This window comes from Heteronotia binoei, chromosome 14 (assembly GCF_032191835.1).
Source record: "Heteronotia binoei isolate CCM8104 ecotype False Entrance Well chromosome 14, APGP_CSIRO_Hbin_v1, whole genome shotgun sequence".
NCBI lineage: Eukaryota > Metazoa > Chordata > Lepidosauria > Squamata > Gekkonidae > Heteronotia > Heteronotia binoei.
This window is the reverse complement of record NC_083236.1, coordinates 56,623,150-56,646,579: the sequence shown is the minus strand read 5'-3', so window position 1 is coordinate 56,646,579 and position 23,430 is coordinate 56,623,150. Positions and strand designations below refer to the sequence as shown.

The following is a 23,430-nucleotide window of genomic DNA, read 5'->3' as shown; positions in this document are numbered from 1 at the left end:
CACGCACTTAACCACTACACCAAACGGAGGGGCTGCTGGAGTGTGGCAAAGCCCCTGGTGACTGGCTGGCTGCCCGCTCTCCTAATCCAGGGATCGTTATGCAGCCTGTTATGCAGTCTGTCTGTCTGTCTGTCTGTCTATCTCAATTTATTTCTGTTGATTTATATCCTGCCCCTCCCACAAATGGAAGAGTTTTATCATATGGCAGAGTTATACACAGGAAGTATATATAAATATAAAATATGTAACCAAGTTGAAGATTCCAGAATTTTTTTTTATGTTCTACTAACTATATTGTATAAACAATAACCCTTGTAACAAATGCTACTGTTCAAGGTGTTTCTTATACATATATTCAAGTACAAATACAGGATATCCACCAATTCAAGGGCATAAGCAAAAACGTTTGTATTGCAAATGAAATGTCCAATACGTTTCTCAAACCGAATCAAGCTCTCTATGGAGCAGTGAACAAGACATGGGGTGGGGGTGAGGGGCTAGCAACCCTATCCGAGAGTTGCTTGGAGATCTGGAATTACAACTCACCTCCAGTCTACAAACATCTTTTCCGCTCGAGCTGCTTTGAAGAGTGGACTCTATGGCATTACACCCCTCTGAGGGCTTTCCCCTCCCCAAACCCCACCCTTCTCAAACACTACCTCCAAACTTCCAGAAATTTCCGAACCTCAAGTTGGTAACCCTATGTGTGGGGTCACTCTGTCACTGCGGCGGGGGACTCCTCTCTCATGCACAAAGTGCATGCAGTGCAATGACATCACCGGGAAGTGACATCATCATGGCAGGCACGTTGCGCCAGGGACGCTCTAGGATTCGTGGTAAAAACTCTATGGTACCACAAATCCTAGAGTGTACCATAGAGCTTTCCCATGAATCCTAGAGCATCCTCAGAGCGACATGCCTGGCATGATGACATCACTTCCAGGTGATGTCATCGCGTAGGGCACGTCGCGTGACGATGGGGCTCTTTGGGGGCAGGGATCCCCCCCGACGGCCTGCTCCATGCCAGCAAGCTGGGCCTCCCCAAAACTGGGGGATCCCCCACCTTCAACAAGAGCTTGGCAGCCCTGCCTACACATTCACGTTCATGTTTCATCATGGGGGGGGGGTCAGCAAATGGACATGTTGCATGGATACTTGGGTCTGGAACGTGCACGGGGATTTTAAACACACACATCCCCAGCCTTTCGTGTTACAAATCACCCCTCACTTTTGAACAGTAAATTATCTTTATTATTAGCCGGGCCATGGTGTTGCAATTATTACTTGCCCTGTGTCGAAAGGTTTTTGCAATTAGAAGCCTGAGGTGGCAGAAGCTATGATATAGAGTGATAATATATGTCCAGCCGAGACAAAGGGATGGTCTCAAGATGTGTTTTTAGTATGTATCCCAGGGAGTCAGAAAACCGGGGTGGGTTGCTCTTAAACATTTCAATTAGGCCTGACATGGCCTCTGTGAGCCCACAGATTATTCCTGCTCCGCTGTTAAGTTTTTACGAGGCTTTTTGCGCAGATTACCCCCTTTCCACGATGATCTATAAATCTCACGTAGCAGCCTATGATTAATTTGCCCTGCACAGAACGGTGTTAAATTAATAAAATCCAAAGGAAGTGAGGGAGCCAGTCTTTTATAAATGCGACTCTTCTTCTTTGGGGGCTGGTCTTATGTTTGAGGCATGATCAGGCATTTTTCCGCACCTGGAAGTGGGATAAAACAATATCCGCACAGAAAAAAAACCCAAAGAAAACAAAGCCCCCAGACTGGGACAGAATCTGGAGAAGTGAACAAGAAGCAGGGCTTTTTTGTGGCCTATTAGGCCACACCCCACTGATGTAGCCAATCCTCCAAGAGTTTACAGTAGGCCCTCTAAGCTCTTGGAGGATTGGCTACATAACAGGGGGGTGTAGCCTAATATTCAAAGGAGTTCCTGCTACAAAAAAAAGCCCTGAGAAGAAGAGTTGTCTTTTATAACTTGCTTGTCTCTACTCTAGTGAGTCTCAAAGAGGCTTACAATTGCCTTTCCCTCCCTCTCTGCGTAACAGGCATCTTGTGAGGTAAGTGGGACTGAAAGAGCTCTGAGAGAACAGTGACTGGCCCCAAGGGAGTTACATCAGTCTGTCCTTAGTTGTTAACAGGGGTCATTTTGTAGAAAAAGAGGTGTCGGAGCTGATTAGCACAACTCATTTGCATTTGCCACACACCCCTGACATCAGCGGAAGGTGTGCTCAATTCGATCAGCTCAGCACCTACCTTAAAAGGCTTCTTGAATTAGAATTGTCCTAATAAAACCTTACTCCCGTCATATTTTTAAAATTACTTTCTCCTATGTGGCCACAGTGGCATGATGAAGATTTCCATCTGCCTGCTTTATATGTTTGGGTTATTTTCCCATTTTTTGTGGGGGGAAAGTTTGTCAAATCTTAAGAGTTTTCAGCAAAATTCTCACAGGGGGATTGAACAATGGAGCCCAGAAGCAAGTATTTTCTTGGGGGGGGGGGGAGAGAAAGAAAGAGCACAATAAAATTTAGAGGTTCCAAAGCTCTGTTCCTATAAGGAAAGGAAAGGTCCCCTGTGCAAGCACCAGTCGTTTCCAACTCTGGGGTGACAATGCTTTCACAACGTTTTCCCGGCAGACTTTTTACGGGGTGGTTTGCCATCGCCTTCCCCAGTCATCTACACTCCCCCCCCCCCGCAAGCTGGGGAATCATTTGACCGACCTCGGAAGGATGGGAGGCTGAGTCAACCTCAAGCCGGCTATCTGAAAACCCAGCTACCGCTGGGGATCAAACTCAGGTCATGAGCAGAGTTTAGGACTGCAAGATTGCAGCTTTAACACTCTGCGCCATGGGGCTCTTCTCTGCACCGCGGGGCTCCTGTAAGCTCCTACCCAAAATGAGACATGAGTGTTACTTCCTTGAATGGGATGCCTCTTTTTCTCTTAACCGGGGAGCTGCCCTCTGATTCCCTCTTCTCCCTTTGTCCTCTTGCTTGCTCACATGGCCTGTCATGGAGACGCATGTTTCTGCAGGTCTCTCCTATAGAGACAAGGCCTTCATACTCCCACTATACACATGATGCCAGACAAGCTGGCCATTTGTAATAGGGAAAGTACTCTTTAGATCAGGGGTGTCAAACTCATTTTGTTATGAGGGTCGAATCTGACATAAATGAGACCTTGTCGGGCCGGGCCATGTGTGTGTTCCTATTTAAAATTAGATAGCAGAGATATAAACTTTATAAAGGACACAGTGAAACACAAACAAAGATTTTTTAAAAAAAAAATTAGCACTAACTGGTCTTAAGGTGCTTTCTTTATATTTCTCTCATGGGATCCAGGGAACTGGGCAAAGGAAGCTCTGGCTCTTTCACGCCCTCCCCAGGGGATCAGGAGGGAAAGGAGCCTCAGCCAATAGAAGGAAGAGAGGCTTGGCTCAGTAGGTCTGCTGTGCAGTTGAGAGAGCCTGGCAAAGCAAGCTGTCCTTCTCCCCCTTCCTCCCCAAGGGAGGAGCCTCAGCCAATGGAGAAAATAGAGGTTTTGCTCTGTAGCTCCTGTGCATTAGAGTAAGCCTTGCAAAGCAAGCTGTTATGCAGAAGGAAGCAAGAGAGAGGGAGAAGAAAGTAGATGGCAGCCAGTTGCTCGGGGGCCTGATAGGATATTCAGCCCGCAGGCCACATGTTCGACACCCCTGCTTTAGATTATGCTCCTTTATCCTTTTTTGACCTTATCCTGAATGTGAACTGAATCTACTTGAATAAATGCAAGTTTGCCTTTTTTGCAATATACTTCTTGAGAGATTTATTTACTGCACTCAGTATCACACTTCTATGACTGGGCAAAACTCTGTTACATTAACCAAGTATCCCAATAAAGAGGAGCATGGTGACGCACATCCGAAAGAAGACAGGCACGGCTGAGCAAGAAGACATGAATCCAGAACATATGTTGTGAGGTTGGGGAGGAGGGAGAAACCACAGCAAAAGCTTGTGGGTTGTCAAACACAAGGGGGGGGGGGGAAGTATTTCAGATGTGTTATATGCTGCCACTTATGCGGTCAGACAGATAACATGAGCTGCAGGAGGTCTCGGCAAGATTTGTGGCGTTACACAAATCTTGCAGAGATTTCTCTAATAGAAACGCTGGGGGTGAAAATACGGCCACCAGAGGAAATGAAGAAACCTGCCAATATAAAGAAAAGCAGAGACGGATTCACATCAGTAACCCTGGCAAAGTTTAGGAACAATGGGTATCCCAACTGGGTTTTTTTTTTTAACTCTTTCATTCAGCTTCAGAAGTCTTTGTAGGTGCCTGGTGCTAAACCTGGAGGAGAAATATTCTCTCTGTGCTGGTTTACACAAAATTATTTGGAATTGGTTTTCGTAATTTAAAAAAAAATTCAAAAAAAAAAAGAGAACTTGAGCGTTTAACTTAGGTGTTTGCCCAAAGAACAATTTGGGCCTTCAGTCATTTTTTGATGCTGGGTGTGTGGTGGAGTGGTTAGAGCAGGGATGGCCTAACTTGCTTAATGCAAGAACCACATAGAGTAAATGTCAGATGTTTGAGAGCTACAAGACATGAACGTCAGACATTTGAGAGCAGGAAAGGAAGGAAGGAAGGAAGGAAGGAAGGAAGGAAGGAAGGAAGGAAGGAAGGAAGGAAGGAAGGAAGGAAGGAAGGAAGGAAAAGAGATGGGGGAGGGGGTGGAAACAAAGCAACTTTAAATGCATTCTCCAAGCTGCTGGCTGGCTCAGCTTGGAGAAGTGATTTAAAGAGAGAAATGCCTTCTCCAAGCTGGCTAATGAGATGGTGGGGGCTTCAAGAGCCACATAATATGTGTGAAAGAGTCACATGTGGCTCCCAAACTGCAGTTTGGCCAACCCCAACAATAGGGTTGCCAAGTCCAATTCGAGAAATATCTGGGGACTTTGGGGGTGGAGCCAAGATCAAGGCTGTGACGAGCAGAATTGAACCCCAAAGGGAGTTCTGGCCATCACATTTAAAGGGACGGCGCACCTTTTCAATGCCTTCCTTCCATAGGAAATCATGAAGGATAGGGGCACCTTCTGTTGGGGCTCATAGAATTGGACCCCCTGGTCCAATCTTTTTGAAACTTGGGGGGTATTTTGGGGAGAGGCACTAGATGCTATACTGAAAATGTGGTGCCTCTACCTCAAATAACAGCCCCCTCCAGAGCCCCAGATACCCGTGGATCAATTTTCCATGATTTTCTAAGGGAATAAATCTCCATAGGGAATAAAAGAGTTCCCAGCAGACATTTCCCTCCCCTCCCCTTGCTTTCTGACGACCCTGAAGCGGGGGGAGGGTCTCCAAACCGGGGGATCCCCTGCCCCCACCTGGGGATTGGCAACCCTACCCAACAATTAGAGGATGCATTCAGATTTCACGGTCAACTGATCCAAATTTCAAAAGGAGAATCACCACTCTACAACATAACAGAGAGCCGTAGCCTTCCACATTGTCTCACAGAGTTGAAAAGATCCTTTGGGTTATTCCTGGAGGGTGGAGCTTGTAGGGGCAGGGGTTATGGAAACCACAAAATGGCCTCTTTGGGAGGAGAGGAGAATTAGCAGGTGATGGAGACAGCTTTTCAAAACAAAAAGAGAGGCCCAAGAGTAATTGCAAATTATTCTGCTCAAAGAAGACTTCCAGCAGGGGGTGATGGGAATTGTAGTTTTCTTGACCTTCAGATTCAGCATTCATTAAACAAAGTGGAAAAACTTGTAATGTGGAGCAGCTTAGTTACAATTTTGGTAACATTGTCAGTAGAAAAAAAGAGATGAGGCGGGTCCAATTCTAAATACAAAATTATGCATGCAGGTGTTCTCACTACCATCTGGAGCTAGGGTTGCCGACTGCAGCTTGGGAAAATCCTGGAGATATTATTTTTTTATATTATTATTATTAGTAGTAGTAGTAGTAGTAGTAGTAGTATAAACCGCCTCCCCTGGAGGGTTCATATGGGAGCAATGCCTGGGGAAGGCAGCGTTTGAGGAGAGGAGAGTGCTCAGCAATGACATCTTGTCACTCTAGGACAGGGGTCCTCAAACTACGGCCCGCGGGCCAGATGCGGCCCGCTGAGGACGTTTATGCGGAAGTGACGTTCGACCTAAACTTGCGTTAGCAACGCACACTTCCGGCACTGGGCTGAGGTGGCGGAGACAGAGTGTGAGGTGATACTGAGGTGAGGTGAGTTCCCAGGCCGGGGTGTGTGGTGTGGGGAAGGGAGAGAGATGCAGAAGACGGAGAACTGACGGCCCGCGGCCTTGTACAGTAACGGCAGTCCGGCCCTCCAACAGTCTGAGGGACAGTGAACTGGCCCCCTATTTAAAAAGTTTGAGGACCCCTGCTCTAGGACTTCAGGTTCTCCTAAATACTATGGTACATCATAGAGTCTGACCTCCAAAGCTGCCATTTTCTGTAGGGAAATTCATCACTGTAGTACGGAGATCAGTTGTAATTCCCGAAGAATTCCAGGACCCATCTGGAAGTCAGCAAATGGAGGGCTTCCTCTCCGTAGTATTTTTTCTCCCAGCCAAGTTCCAATTCAAGAAGTGTCACTAGGGCTGCCTGGTCTTACCCAGCTGCCGGCAAGGGAACAAACAATGATCCTCTTTCCTGTGATCATAGAGTTTTTTTCCCCAAATGCTAGAGCATCCCCCTCACAATGTGCCCTGTGTGATGAGGTCACTTCCGGGTGATGTCATCACACCAGGCATGTCAGGCGTGCCGGTGCTTTTCAGGGGCGGGACTTCTCCTGCTGGCCAGTTCCGTGGCAGCAGGTTGGAGGCCCTGAAATCAAGGGAAACCCCACCGGGTGTGGGGGGATGGACACCCTAAATGACACAGAGAAAAATGCAATGGCTGTAGGAAGATGAGCCATGAAACAGGGGACAAAGTCAAATCTAATTGGCTTGATCTGTTGAAAACAGGTGCCTGGTGTCCTTCCTGTTTCAAAACAAGTCGTCTTCTGTTCTCATAACAGGTCAGTGTATTGTCAGTGCCAATGCCTATGTCATTAAAGACTACAGTCAGCCATAACAATGAAGGATACATACAGTTTTTCAAGGTCTACTGATCCAAATTTCAATAGGAATCACCACTCTACAATGTAACAGAGGAGCATAACCTTCTACATTTCCTTACAAAACTGGAAATATTTTTGGGGTAATTCCTGGAGATTTGGGGGTGAAGCTTGTGGGGACAGGGGTTGGGGAAACTACAAAATGGCCTCTTTGGGAGGAGAGGAGAATTAACAGATAATGGAGACAGCTCTTCAAACAAAAGAGAGGCCCAAGAGCAGGGCTTTTTTTGTAGATGGTTACATTCAGCAACTCCCATGACATGAGTAAATTGCCCCAGTGAGATCACAAAAGTGTGTGCATGCTAACTGTGTTTATTTTGGCTGCTTTATGAGAGTGTGTTTGTGTGCGTTTTCACTTTCATTTAGTGGAAGTGCAGGTGCTGGGGAACGAGGAAATGAAGACTGTATTCCAGGGTACTACAGCGATCAATTTCCCTGCAGAAAATGGCAGCTTCATCTAAGCCTGCTGAGTATTTAGGAGAACCTGAAGTCCTAGAGTGACATCATTGCTGAGCTCCCTCATCTCCTCAAGTGCTGCCTTCCCCAAACATTGGATTACTTTTGTGCAATTTTGAAGTAGGGTTGCCAAGTCCAACTCAGAAAATATCTGGGGGCTTTTGGGGGTGGAGCCAGAAGACTTTCCCATTTCCTAAGATAAAGAAATAAAAACACAGCAGTGCAAGGGAATGTTTGGCTCCTTCATCTATGGCCCCTTCCCCCGTTTTGCCTTTGAAAATGGGTTCCCCCACTTCAGGGCAGTTCTGCTTATAATGAGTAGCAGCCATTATATCCAGCTTGGCCTCAGGACAAAGCTGCCATATCAGGGAATTTGGTCCTGATCAAAAGGGTGAGCTCTGCCCACAGATGGGGGATTGAAGCCCCATCCTCTCTAGAAGTCACAGCTAACCAAACGAGCTGAGAAAACATCTTTCTCGCTCAGCTACAGCAAAGGCCTGGTTTGTGTGACTCACATCAAGAAGAACTCCACTTAAAAGGGGAAATATGGCTGCCAATGTTTCTGCAAGCCAAGCAGGTGCTAAGTGCCACCAGATGCAGCTTCCCTTGATGATGCTACATGGCAAGAACAAATGCTTCCACAAGGCACCATTCAGCTTGCCGCCAGCCTCAAACTCGGACTGGGGCGATCCTTAGCATCAGTGGCAATTGCTGTTGGAAATGGCTCCAACATAGAAAGCGCAGAATAGGCAAAGGGGAGTCCAGGGTTCACTGGCCATTGCAATGACCGTGGCCCACAGTTGGACAAGGAATGGCTCACGGTTGGTCAATGAACTGAAGGGCAAATGCAATTTTGGGCTGTATCAACAGAAATATAGAGTCCAGATCACATGATGTGACGGTATCGCTTTGCTCTGCTCTGATAAGACATCACCTGGAGTATTGTGTTCAGTTTTGGGTACCACATTTTAAGAAAGATATAAAGCTGGAACGGGTCCAGAGGAGGGCGACGAAATGGTGAGGGGTCTGGAGATCAAAAACTATGAAGAAAGGCTGAAGGAGTCGGGCGTGTCTAGCCTGGAGAGGAGGCAGCTGAGAGGTGATATGATTATCATCTTCAAGTACTTGAAGGCCTGTCATATCGAGGATGGTGTGAAAATGTTTTCTGTGACTCCAGAAGGTAGGACCGGAACCAACGGGTTGAAATTAAATTGGAAGAGTTTCCAGCTCAACATTAGGAAGGACTTCCTGACAGTCAGAGCAGTTCCTCAGTGGAACAGGCTTTCTCAGGAAGTGGTGGGCTCTCCTTCCTTGGAGGTTTTTAAACAGATGCTAGATGGCCATCGAAATAGAGGGGCACCAAAGAAGAGGTACAAGGACTCCTTGAAGAAATCCCTTAGCACCTGTCACATCAACCATCACCAGTGGTCTGACCTAGCCTCAGATCGCAAAGCATGGAGGCACACCATCCACCAGGCTGTCTCTTCCTTTGAGAACGCACGCATAGCTGGTCTTGAGGGCAAAAGGAGATTGAGGAAGAATTGCACTGCTACAGGACCAACCCTAAATCAGACTTTTCCCTGCAGCCGCTGTGGCCGGACCTGCCTGTCCCACATTGGTCTTGTCAGCCACCAGCGAGCCTGCAGCAAACGTGGACTATTGCACCCTTCTTAAATCTTCGTTCGCGAAGCCAAGCCGAGAGAGAGAGAGAGATGGCCATCTGACAGCAATGTGGATCCTATGAATTTAGGGGGAGGTATTTGTGAATTTCCTGCATTGTGCAGGGGGTTAGACTAGATTACAGTGGATGTCCATTCCAACTCTATTATAATATGTTTCTATGAATTAATCTGTGGGTATTTGGGGCTCTGGGTGGGATGTTATTTGAGGTTAAGGCACCAAGTTTTCAGCATAGCATCTGGTGCCTCTCCTCACCCACCCCCCCAGTTCCAAAAGAAGATGCCCCTATTCTCCATTATTTCCAATGGAGGGATTTAAAAGGAGCACTGTCCCTTTGAACATGATGGCCAGAACTCCCTTTGGAGTTCAATCATTCCAGTCACACCCTTGCTCCTGGTTCCATCCCCAAAGTCCTCAGAGGTTTTCTGAGTCGGACCTGGTGATTCTATTCCTAGTACAAGATCTGAAGGTCAAGCTGAGAGACTGTGACAGGTCCATTGTCACCTGGTAGAGCAAAGATTTGAACCCAGTTATCCCAAGTCCTAGTCTGACTCTAACCTGTGTGTCCCTCCAACTTTTTTGAGCCAGAGGTCCCTTTGTAATTCTGACATGGTGCATGGTGGGCACTGCCACAAAATGGCCGTCGCAGAAGGCAGAACCAGGCACAAAATGGCTGCCGTAGCTTTTCTTCAGTCACACGGTGAAGACTCTTCTGCTATGGTGGCAGCTGCTGCCAAAGCAACATTTTTTTAAAAAAAAAAATCTGCACAAGTCTCCAACAGCCAATCAGAAGCGCTGCTAGGTGAAAGCACCAACTGGCCCCACCCAATTTTTAAAAATACTTGACAGGCGCCACAAGACCCAATGGCACCCTTTTGGGAACTCCTGTTCTAACCACTAAATCCCACCCAAAAGCTACTGCCTGATTGGAGCAGCTGCTTGGGCTGCTGGAGCATCTAAAATTTTTAAACTGAAAAAGCGATGGTGATAAAACTGCACTTTGAACAAAGTTTCTTTTCTACGCTGCCTTGCGATCACGCACCAACCAGGGTCTTCCTTCCGCTGGCCCAGGGCTTTGGAGCCCCCTCAGCTGCTGCTTATATTAAACAGAGACTCCCCTGTCGGTGCGTCTGCGATGGCACTTTGCATTAAAATCAAAACGGGAAAAAGAAATGAAGCCGTTTCCGTAGACAGCTGTCAAAAAGCGAGCCAACAAGTCCCTGTATGAAGCCTTACCTGCAGCATCAAACCTTGGCTGAGAAAACAAAAAAAAAGGGGAGTCTGCTAGGGTAATATTGCCTATTCTGTTCAAAATATCACTTCTAATGTCTTTGCACCTCTGGACTGCTGGCTAAAGGGGGGAGGGCATAGGAAGCCCTTTACACTGAAGGCCAATTCACTCAGTTCTTCATATTCCTCCCCCTCATAGGCTGCCATTCTCCAGATGGGGCCCAGAGTTCTACCAGAAATCCAGTTCATCTCCGGATGACAGAGATCAGTTCCCCCGGAGAAAATGGCTGCCGTATACAGACACTCTGTGGCACTGCAACCTACTGAGGTCTCTCCCCTCACTGAACCCTGTCGTCCTCAAAATCCCCCCACAAATCCTCAGAAATTTCCCAAGCTGGACATGGCAACCCTGCCCCCCGCCCCAGTCTAATACAGATCCTGTGGCTCTCACCGTATGGTTTGGACCAGGCCTCATTTCGGGCAGGTGCTCACCAGGGGGTTCCAAGCCCCTCCAATCAAACCCCTGTTTCATCTTTACGGCCCTTCCAATCAGCAGAATGGAGGGGCCATTCTTATTTATTTACTAATGAAAGTGTTGGTTTTAACTTTAATTTTAGGCCCAAGGCATTCTGTAGGTCTTACTGCTGTCTGAACATTCTACCCTACCTGAAGCTTCTCTGTTTGCAAATTTTTAACATATCAGTATTGATGATACTGTTCAGGAAATATGCAGCCAAATGAAACCTGCCTTGCCGTGTCAGACCTGAGAAGCTGGTTAAAAGAAACAAGCAAGGGAACCAAGTTACACACTTTAGCATAATAATTAGGGCCCCCGCAAAAAAATGTGCCCCACTGAACGAAAATCCTCCAAATGAAAAATTCTTTGGGCTCCACCAAATGAAAAATTCTGGCTACAGGCCTGGTGCTCACAGGACCAGAGCTCCAGAACCTCCACGTTTTATTGTGCTTTTTCTTAATCCTCTCTTCACCCCCCCCAAAAAAGCACTTGCTCCTGGGCTCCATTGTTCAGATTCCCTGTGAGAATTTTGCTGGACTCTACAATCTGACAAACTTTTTTCTCCATAGGAAATGGGGAAAGAACCCAAAAATATCAAGCAGACAGATGGAACTCTTCCTCACGCCGCTGTGGCCACATAAGAGAAAGTAATTGGAAAAGTATGATGGGAGTAAGGTTTTATTATGACAATTATAATTGGGCTTGCCAGTCCCCAGGTCCCAGCAGAGGTTCTTCCGCTTTCCTAGGCTCCTTCCCGCCCTCAGTCAGCTGGCCCCGCCCCCAGAGGACCATGTGCCTTTCCACCTCCGGAGGCTTCAGTCTCCACTTGAAAGGCTTCCTCTTGGGATGGTGTGTCTGTGTTACTTTGAAGAAGTTGGCAGCAACCCATGAGTAGAGAGGCCCATCCCTCGCTTCAGAGTCGCCAAAAACGGGGGGGGGGGGAGGGAAACGTCTGCTGAGCACTTCATTATTCCCTATGTGGAGATCGATTCTCATAGGGTATAATGGGGAATTGATCTGGAGGTTTCGGGGGCTCTGGGGGAGCTGTTTTTTGAGGTAGAGGCACCAAATGTTCAGTATAGTATTTAATGCCTCTCCCCAAAGTACCTCTCCCTCAAGTTTCAAAACGATTGGACCAATTTTCAAAATGATTGGACCAAGTTTCAAAACAATTGGGTCCAATTCTATGAGCCCCAAAAGAAGCTGCCCCTATCCATTATTTCCTATGGAAGGAAGACATTTAAAAAGGTGTGCTGTCCCTTTAAATGTGATGGCCAGAACTCCCTTGGAGTTCAATTATGCTTGTCACACCCTTGTTCCTGGCTCCGCCCCCAATGTCTTCTGGCTCCACCCCCAACTTTTGTACTTTTGGGGGGGGGTGATCGTGGAACAGTGGAGGTCAGGATCAATGCCCACTGGGGACAGGGGATCCCCCACCCATAATTGGCAGCAGCATGATGTCACATCCAGGAAAAACCCAGAAGTGATGTCAAGTCTCTCTAGGAATTGCCAGGAACTGTCTGGTTAAGCCAAAGAGTTTTCAGTGGTTCCTAGAGATGATAGGTGTCACTTTCAGGCTTTCCTCAGTATTTACATTATGCCATTATGTCTCCCTGACTGCCAAGCGATAGAAGGCCTCCAGATTGGCGAGGCCTGGCATAAATAACAGATTTCTGGCTAGGCCTCATCAACGGAGCTGCTTTGGATCAAAGCTCAGCTCCTAATTGCAGGACTGAGTTAGAAACTCCAAGCCTGGTTGAACAGATGAGTCTGTCTTCTATAGAGTCAAACCCTTTTTCTAGCAGGGTCAGCTAATCTGACTGGCAGCAGTTCTTCAAGTGCACCCCCTCCATATCCCCCACCCAGACTCCTACCCTTCCTCTTTGTAGTTTTATGGCTCAAAACAGATAGGGGGCCTTACTGGCCCTGGAAACAAAGGAGAGCTGATTACCTCTTTTTAAGCTTGCCTAGGGTTGCCAATCCCCAGGTGGGGGCAGGGGATCCCCCGGTTTGGAGGCCCTCCCCCCCCCCAGCTTCAGGGTCGTCAGAAAGCGGGGGGAGAGGAGGGAAATGTCTGCTGGGAACTCTATTATTCCCTATGGAGATTTATTCCCATAGAAAATCAGGGAGAATTGATCAGATCTGGGGCTCGGGGGGGGCTCTTTTTAAGGTAGAGGCACCAAATTTTCAGTATAGCATCTAGTGCCTCTCCCCAAAATACCCCCCCAAGTTTCAAAAAGATTGGACCAGGGGGTGCAATTCTATGAGCCCCAAAAGAAGGTGCCCCTATCCTTCATTACTTCCTATGGAAGGAAGGCATTGAAAAGGTGTGCCGTCCCTTTAAATGTGATGGCCAGAACTCCCTTTGGAGTTCAATGATGCTTGTCACAGCCTTGATCTTGGCTCCACCCCCAAAGTCTCCTGGCTCCACCCCCAAAGTCCCCAGATATTTCTTAAATTGGACTTGGCAACCCTAGGCTTGCCAGGTCTGTGTTGGAACGTACCTGGAGACTTTGGAGGTGGATCCAGAAGAGGGTTGAGTTTGGGGAGGGGAGGGGCCTCAGCATGGTACAATGCCACCAAGTCCACCCTTCCAAGCAGCCATTTTCTCCAGGGGAGCTGATCTCTGTCACCTGGAGATCAGTTATAAAAGCGGGAGATCTCCAGGCCCCACCTGGAGGCTGGCAACCCTATCTCCTTTCCTTTCCAGGGCCAACAGCAGTCCTGGGGGGTTCCAACTGACAAAACAAGAAGTAAAATCCAAATTTCTTTTTCTGCCCCGTAGCCATAATCTACCCACTTAAAAAACTGAACAGAACGTTTGCAGGTCTATCCCCACGATGTCTAGTTTGGATCTGTTCCAGAGTCCTCTTCAGAAGGAACCACAAATGGGTAATATCAGTCTCCCTGACTGCCAAGCGATAGAAGGCCTCCAGATTGGCGAGGCCTGGCATAAATAACAGATTTCTGTATAGGCCTCATCAACAGAGCTGCTTTGGATCAAAGCTCAGCTCCTAATTGCAGGACTGAGTTAGAAACTCCAAGCCTGGTTGAACAGATGAGTCTGTCTTCTATAGAGTCAAAGCCTTGTTCTAGCAGGGTCAGCTATTCTGACCGGCAGCAGCTCTTCAAGTGCTCAAGCTAAGGTCTTCCATTATCTGATCCTGGAGAGCCAGTTTGGTGCAGTGGTTAAGTGTGCGGACTCTTATCCGGGAGACCCGGATTTGATTCCCCACTTCTCCATTTGCAGCTCCTAGAATGGCCTTGGGTCAGCCTAGGGTTGACAATCCCCAGGTGGGAGCAGGGGATCCCCCGGTTTGGAGGCCCTCCCCCCGCTTCAGGATCGTCAGAAAGCGGGGGGAGGGGTGGGAAATGTCTGCTGGGAACTCTATTATTCTCTAAGGAGATTTATTCCCATAGAAAATAATGGAGAATTGATCTGCGGGTATCTGGGGCTCTGGGGGGGGGCTGTTTTTTGAGGTAGAGGCACCAAATTTTCAGTATAGTATCTAGTGCCTCTCCTCAAAATATCGCTCGAGTTTCAAAACGATTGGACCAGGGGGTCCAATTCTATGAGCCCCTAAAGAAGGTGCCCCTATCCTTCATTATTTCCTATGGAAGGAAGACATTGAAAAGGTGTGCCGTCCCTTTAAATGTGATGGCCGGATCTCCCTTTGGAGTTCAATTATGCTTGTCACAACCTTGATCTTGGCTCCACCCCTAATGTCTCCTGGCTCCACCCCCAAAGTCTCCTGGCTCCACCCCCAAAGCCCCCCCAAAATATTTCTTAAATTGGACTTGCCAACCCTAGGTCAGCCATAGCTCTGACAGAGGTTGCCCTTGAAAGGGCAGCTGCTGTGAGAGCCCTCTCAGCCCCACCCACCTCACGGGGTGTCTGTGGTGGTGGGAGAAGATACAGGAGATTGTAAGCTGCTCTGAGTCTCTGATTCAAAGAGAAGGGCAGGGTATAGATCTGCAGTCCTCTTTTTCTTCCTAGCTGGAGACGACAGGGCTTGAACCTGGGACCTTCTGCATGCCAAAGAGATGTCCTATCGCTGAACTATGTCCTCTCCTGGCTCCTGACACAGCTGCCTCCAGCCCCAATCTGGCCTCATCAGCTGACTGTCAGGGGTAAGTTGCAGCGCCCTGACCTGCATAGCCCGGGCAAGCCTGATCTCGTCAGATGTCGGAAGCTAAGCGAGGTCAACTGCAGTTTGTATTTGGATGAAATACCCAGTCGGACGGCTGAGGCAGGCTTATTCAGCCACCTCCAGGGCCCCAGTTAGGGGTCAGTCACCAGAGGTCAACATCATTTTGAGGTGCAGACACACATGAAAAATACAAAAATACCAAAAAAGGAGGGAGGGAAGGAGAGAGAGAGAGAGAAAGTTTCATCAACAGTTTGTGAAGTTTGGGGTACTTTTGCTGCACCTGAGCTTTGAGGTTGTCCTCTCACTAACCCGCTTCCTTGCACAGTTTGCCAACCCCGGCATGAATCCCCTTCCACTCAACTCATGTGGACCGCTAAGTAAAAGTGACACCTCGGTATGATGCAAGTGAACTGGGGGAGTTTCGCCGGGTGCCCCCGAGTGATGAAGCTTGTCATATTCCCTTCCTCGATCAACACGCGTGGGTCAAAAAATCAATGTCTTCAACAAGAGCCGCTCTGGGCCATGCGGCCCGCCTGGCGTACACAAGCAGGCTTCTAATTACATTTCAGAAATACATATCATACATATATAAACTGACATCGATATCAGAGCGGACTTGCGTGCTGTCAAAAGGGATAAGGGCAATTCCCTCCACGGCCCTTGACGGCTCCGGTACCTGGGACGGAGGTGCTATGAGCCACATTATACGGCTGATTGAGTTATGACAGCTCTAACCCAACAGGGAAGCCGGGCGGGCGAGGGATAAGCGGGGCGAGCATACAAATGATGATAAAGCGATCCCTTTAAAGAACAATCTCCATAATATTTCATGCTTGCCGGTCGGTGTAAAGGCGGCCCTGTCTGCGGGGCTAACTGCTCTATCAATTGATTTGATTCACTGCAGCGACTACTCCTAGTCATAATATTTCAAACAAATGGCACCATGGATAGAAATAATATCTGCATCAATATTAACCCTGAAAGGACTAATGGACACGAACTATAATTTCCTGGACACCCTAATAATGCATGTCGACTGTACTTGGCATGGGGAGATTTTTCTTTCCATTTCCACCACCCCCTTCCTTCCCCCCCCCCTTTTATTCATTCATTCATTTATTTACAGCGTCTTGTTTACATAAAACCTCTCCTGTTTCAGGGACCGTTAGGAGACTCCGCGAGCCAATATGGGGGAGGGGGGAGATTGTAGATTGCATGGGAAAGAGTGGTGGGGAGGAATAAGGAAACTCTCAAGCCCCGCTCTCGCGTATGTTCAAAGTTAAACTTACGGAAGAGCAATGGAAGAAGAGGAAGAAGAAGAAGTCTGCAGATTTATACCCCGCCCTTCTCTCTGACTCAGAATGGTTTACAATCTCCTATATCTTCTCCCCTCACAACAGACACCCTGTGAGGTGGGTGGGGCTGAGAGGGCTCTCCCAGCAGCTGCCCTTTCAAGGACAACTCCTACGAGAGCTATGGCTGACCCAAGGCCATTCCAGCAGGTGAAAGTGGAGGAGTAGGGAATCAAACCCGGTTCTCCCAGATAAGAGTCCACACACTTAACCACTGCACCAAACAAGATTTTCACGTTGTGGAAGAGCAATAGGAGGAGGAGATTTTAGAGCCCGCCTTCACCCACCATAAGGAGTCTCCAAGTGACTTACAAAGATATTCTGTTCCCCTCCCTACAAGAGGCCCCCTGTGAGGCGGGTGGGGCTGAGAGAGTTCTGAGAGAACTGAGGCTGGCCCAAGGTTTCATGGGTGGGAGAGGGGAGGAGTGGGAAATCAAGCACAGTTTTCCAGATTAGAGTCCACTGCTCTTAACCATTATGCCATGCTGGCTCTATTTTTAAGAGCATGCCCTCTCAGGACACAGAGAGCCCAGAGCGAATCAGAGAGTGGCAGCATGTTGTATTGGGTAGAGTGTTAGACAAGGACCTGGGAGACCCAGGTTCAAATCACTGATCTGCCATGGAAGCTCACTGAGTGACCATGGACCACCATTCACTCTCAGCCATCCAGGTCAAGGCCCTTATGCCAGTACATCCTTATTTTTCCTCTCCAGTGTCCCTGCGCACGTCCATTCCTTTTGCAAAGGACAGGCCCGCGTTTTGGCCCCACCAATGGGACTAACTTAACCTTTAGCAGGCCCTGCCTGCCCTAACCAGAATTTGGAGCTAAATTGTCCACGCTTCATTCATTCCAATGAAAAAGTTGCAACTTATTTACTAATTACGCATGCCTCCTCTCCTTCATCCACAGAGCACAAAGTGCTGCTCCGGCATTCTGTCACTGCGTCTTAATAATTCATGCGCCTTGTATTTTGGCACCATTAGGATATTGGTTATCCGAGAAGCTCAACGGCGGCTTCTCCCGCTACAGTTGTGTAGACAGAGATTTCAGAACGGACCCGTTGCTGTCCAGAGGTTTTTGTGGCAATTGTGGCATCTTTGTTTCCCAACAGCCTAGTGAGGTGGGCAAGGTGGTGAGAGAGACTTGCCCCAGGTTAGGAATGGAACAGAAAAACAACTGTGCCATATCAATCCACTGATAATGCAATATATACCGAAACTCTGCTATTGTCTCAATAAATATCACTCGCTCGGCTTGACTTCGCGAACTAAGATTTAAGAAAGGTGCAGTAGTCCACGTCTGTTGCAGGCTCGCTGGTGGCTGACAATACCAATGCGGGACAGGCAGGTCCGGCCACAGTGGCTGCAGGGAAAAGTCTGATTTGGGGTTGGTGCTGTAACAGTGCAATTCTTCCTCAATCTCCTTTTGTCCTCAAGACTAGCTATGCGTGCGTTCTCAAAGGAAGAGACAGCCTGGTGGATGGTGTGCCTCCATGCTTTGCAATCTGAGGCTAGGTCAGACCACTGGTGATGGTTAATGCAACAGGTACCAAGGGATTTCTTCAAGGAGTCCTTGTACCTCTTCTTTGGTGCCCCTCTATTTCGATGGCCGGTGGAAAGTTCACCATACAGGGCAATCTTGGGAAGGCGGTGGTTTTCTATCCTGGAGATATGCCCTGCCCAGCGCAGCTGCGTCTTCAACATATTATGAACAACTTAGCAAAAGGCCCAGCGATATTCGATGACGAATATAAGTGTCCAAATAATGGAAGGACCCCAACCAGGGGTGGAATTCTAGCAGGAGCTCCTTTGCATATTAGGCCACACCCCCTCTGATGTAGCCAATCCTCCAAGAGCTTACAAAAAAGAACCTTGTAAGCTCTTGGAGGATTGGCTACATCAGGGGGTGTGGCCTAATATACAAAGGAGCTCCTGCTAGAATTCCACCCCTGATTCCAACAGTCCTCAAAAAGGCGTGCTCAGCAATGCTTTACTTCTATATCATTGCATCCAACGTTCAAAGTATAATATGATGGAGTCCTCCTCAAGTGTAAGTTGGTCCTTTAAAAATGCTCTTCTCTACGGGATCGCCAGCTGACATTTCACATTTCGCATGCAAAACTGTTTTTTTTTCCTGTTCTGTTTGCGCATTGTGCGGCCGCTTTGTTTTGCTCAGGTCAGGAAAGAGCAGAGACATACCCACCAAGATCCGATGTAGCATAGTGGCTAAAAGATGGAGTGGCTACTCTGAACCCAGAGGTTTGAAGCTTGCTGTGAATGGCTTGGTGGGGTGGCTTTTGGCAAACCCTGCTGCCTTAAGCCACAAGGAAAGGAGGGGTATTGATATGTAAACCAATAAATATCTTAGCTTTGGCCACACACACAACCTCAGTCAGAGCCAGATTAACAATTAGGCCAAGTAGGCCCTGGCCTATGGGCCCCAACCCATTAGGGGCCCCGGGCCAGCTCCTTCCCCCATTTCCCCCCCTCCTGCCTGCAGCCCTCCCAGCCTGCATGTACAGCCAGCAACTGAGCCACTCTTTGCCCAACTTGCCTGGTGCAGCTGCTGCTGGCGTCGTCACCAAGTTTGCCTCTCTCTGCCTCTCCCCTGCAGCTTAGCGAAAAGGGCTTTTAAGAAGGTGGCTGCAGTGGGGACCATGGGCAAGTGGGGCAGGCACTCAGATGTTTAGATGAACATATGAACATATGAAGCTGCCTTATACTGAATCAGACCCTTGGTCCATCAAAGTCAGTATTGTCTTCTCAGACTGGCAGCGGCTCTCCAGGGTCTCAAGCTGAGGATTTTCACACCTATTTGCCTGGACCCTTTTTTGGAGATGCCAGGGATTGAACCTGGGACCTTCTGCTTCCGAAGCAGATGCTCTACCACTGAGCCACCGTCCCTCCAGATGATTTACAAGGCGGCCCCCAGGATTTCAACTGCCTAGGGGCCTCCACAGGATTTAATCCAGCACTTCACAACATCCCTTCCGGGTCACGTTAGAAGTGACATAGACACATCGCTGCAATGTCAACCTGGCCTCACTCTTTTTCTGAATAATTCCCCCCACTGATCAGATGGTTCTGGCAGCCCTACCTCTTCCAGAACAGCCCACTCTGTAGACCGTATTCAGATTTCAGGGGTGTGTGGTCAGACAGTGCTCAGAGCCTCTCCTCCTCCTGTGACCCCCCCCCCCCTCCACCAGAACACCTGCTCATGCCTTCTTCTGACCCATACATATCCCCATCTGCCTGTGTGTCCAGTCTGGTGTAGTGGTTAAGTGCATAGACTCTAATCTGGGAGAACCAGGCTTGATTCCCCACTCCTCCACATGCAGCCAGCTGGTTGACTTTGGGTCACAAGTTCTCACAGAGCTGTTCTCCCAAGAGCAGTTCTCTCAGCCCCACCTACCTCACAGGGTGTCTGTGGAGGGGAGGGGAGGGGAAGGGAAAGGAGATTGTAAAATGCTCTGAGATTCTGAATGAAGGGCGGGGTATAAATTCAATCTCCTCCTCCTCCTCCTCCTCCTCTTCTTCTTCCTTGCCCTGTCTACTTGTGAGCCTTTGCACTTACCATCTGTCATCTCCCCATAGGGTTACCAAGTCCAATTCAAGAAATATCTGGGGACTTTGGGGGTGGAGCCAGGAGACTTTGGGGGTGGAGCCAAGATCAAGGCTGTGACAAGCATAATTGAACTCCAAAGGGAGTTCTGGCCATCACATTTAAAGGGACTGCACACCTTTTCAATTCCTTCCTTCCATAGGAAATCATGAAGGATAGGGGCACCTACTTTTGGGGCTCATAGAATTGGACCCCGTGGTCCAAACTTTTTGAAACTTGGGGGGTAGTTTGGGGAGAGGCACTAGATGATTTACTGAAAATTTGATGCCTCTACCCCAAGAAACAGCCCCCCCCCCAGAGCCCCGGATACCCATGGATAAATTCTCCATTATTTTCTAAGGGAATAAATCTCCACAGGGAATAATAGAGTTCCCAGCAGACATTTCCCTCTCCTCCCCCCGCTTTCTGACGACCCTGAAGCGGGGGGAGGGTCTCCAAACCGGGGGATCCCCTGCCCCCACCTGGGGATTGGCAACCCTACTTCCCCACTGGAGCTGAGTGGTATGAGCAGATAGGACTGTGCCTGTCAGAACTGCCACCACTGTACATTACCTGCACATTCTTCCCTGGCGGCACAAAGTGTGGGGGTTCTATAACAGTGGGCCCCACCAGAAGCCCTGGGCCCTGTCAGCTGCCCCACTGCAGGGTGTGCTGACACCAGAGCTTTTTTTGTAGCTCCTCTGCATATTAGGCCACACCCCCTTGATGTAGCCAGTCCTCCAAGAGCTTACAGTAGGCCCTGTAAAGAAGTACCCTGGAAGCTCCAAGAAGATTGGCTACATCATGGGGGTGTGGCCTAATATGCAAATGAGTCCCTGCTACCAAAAAAAACCCCTGGCTGACACCAACCCTGACACTGTGTCCGCTGCTAACAAGTCATCTTCTTTGCCAGGGTCAATAACTGGGACGTCTTAACCCCGCTATGGTGTCCTATTGTGTGTGGGGGGGGGGGTCACTCTCGTTTTTCAGCAAAATATGGCTCCTGCCTAAACAGATGATGGTTTAAGTGCGCTCCCATAAATGTCCTCCTCGCAAAGGGGGTGGGGGGCAAATGGATGCCTGCTTGGACGCTCACGAGGGCCAAAAAGGGACGTCTTCAAAGATTAATTCCTCGCGTCTCCTTTTAAAACAAGATTAAATTAGCTTGTGTTAGCTGGCGTTACCAGATGCGCTCGTACATTATGCATGATCCTTGGCCGCTCGCAGCCTGGCCGCACCGCGCTGGGTGTTCCATTAGTGATTTTCAATGCTGGGCTAAGCTTTAAGTCACACAGACAAGGCAACTGTATTGGGTTTACTTTGTGGATGTGTTTTCCTGGCAATTTCACAACCTACCTGATCACGGCTATCGATTGACTGCGTTTGAAATGGATAAAAGAATTAACCTGTGCAAGGGCTGCACAGTGGGATGCCGGCAGGATCCTATTTGTTTAGGAAAATCAATAGTACTCTAATGTCCTGGCAAAAAAAAAAAAAATTACTAGCCCATGTGGATCAGCTCTTCCCATCCCACTGTTCAGACAGCCAGATAGGTCTTATTTCGCAGTCTCTGGATAATGGGAAATTCAAGGCAACTTTTAAAAAAAAATAACAGAACAAAGTTGAGTCCAGGGACACCTCTAAGACCAACAGAGTTTTATTCAAGGTATAAGTGTTTGCGGGGAGGGGGCGTTTCTAGCAGGAGCTCCTTTGCATATTAGGCCACACACCCCTATGCAGCCAATCCTCCAACAGCTTACAGTAGGCCCTGTAATAAGAGCCTTGTAAACTCATGGAAGATTGGCTACATAAGAGGGGTGTGGCCGAATATGCAAATGACTTCCTGCTACCAAAAAAAAGCCCCGAGTGTTTGTATGCATACACACTTACTTATTTGATTTAGATAAAGCCCTTTCCACATAAGAGGCTCAGGGCAGTTAACAACAGCTTATAAATACGATTCTGATAAAATATATTCATAATATATATTCATAAATACAATAAAACATGGAAATTACCACGGCTGCTTCAGAACAACGTGGCTACCCTCCTGAATCTAATTTTAAAATGGAGAGAACATAAGAACAAAAGAGAAGCGATGTTGGATCAGGCCAATGGCCCATCCAGTCCAACACTCTGTGTCACACAGTGGCCCAAAAAAAATGTATATATATATATACACACACTCACACACACACACACATACACACTGATGGACCTCAGCTCCTTATTGTTATCTAATCCCCTCTTGAAGCTGGCTATGCTTGTAGCCGCCGCCACCTCCTGTGGCAGTGAATTCCACATGTTAATCACCCTTTGGGTGAAGAAGTACTTCCTTTTATCCGTTTTAACCCGACTGCTCAGCGATTTCATCGAATGCCCACGAGTTCTTGTATTGTGAGAAAGGGAGAAAAGGACTTCTTTCTCTACTTTCTCCATCCCATGCATTATCTTGTAAACCTCTATCATGACACCCCTCAGGCGACGTTTCTCCAAGCTAAAGAGCCCCAAGCGTTTTAACCTTTCTGCATAGGGAAAGTGTTCCAAACCTTTATTCATTCTAGTTGCCCTTTTATGGACTTTTTCCAATGCTATAATATCCTTTTTGAGGTGCGGTGTCCAGAATTGCACACACTATTCCAAATGAGACCGCACCATCGATTTATAAAGGGGCATTGTGATACTGGCTGATTTGTTTTCAATTCCCTTCCTAATAATTCCCAGCATGCCGTTGGCCTTTTTTATTGCAATCGCACACTGTCTTGACATTTTCAGTGAGTTATCTACCACGACTCCAAGATCTCTCTCTTGGTCAATCTCTGCCAGTTCACACCCCATCAACTTGTGTTTGTAGCTGGGATTCTTGGCCCCAATGTGCATTACGTTGAACTTGGCCACATTGAACCTCATCTGCCACGTTGACGCCCACTCACCCAGCCTCAACAGATCCCTTTGGAGTGCCTCACAATCCTCTCTGGTTCTCACCACCCTGAACAATTTAGTGTCATCTGCAAACTTGGCCACTTCACTGCTCACTCCCAACTCCAAATCATTTATGAACAAGTTAAAGAGCATGGGACCCAGTACTGAGCCCTGCGGCACCCCACTGCTTACCGTCCTCCACTGCGAAGACTGCCCATTTATACTCACACTCTGCTTCGTATTAATTAGCCAGTTTTTGATCCACAAGAGGACCTGTCCTTTTACTCCATGGCTCTCGAGCTTTCTAAGGAGCCTTTGATGAGGATCTTTATCGAAAGCTTTCTGGAAGTCAAGGTAAACAACATCTATTGGGTCTCCTTTGTCCATATGTTTGTTCACCCC

General features: G+C 48.1%; 1 non-coding gene across 1 annotated transcript; it reads right to left on the bottom strand.

Moving 5' to 3' along the window:
* Positions 1-19,337: 19,337 nt before the first annotated feature.
* TRNAP-CGG (transfer RNA proline (anticodon CGG)) lies at positions 19,338-19,404 on the bottom strand. Its single transcript has one exon. It is a non-coding gene; the product is annotated as a tRNA-Pro (tRNA).
* Positions 19,405-23,430: the final 4,026 nt, after the last annotated feature.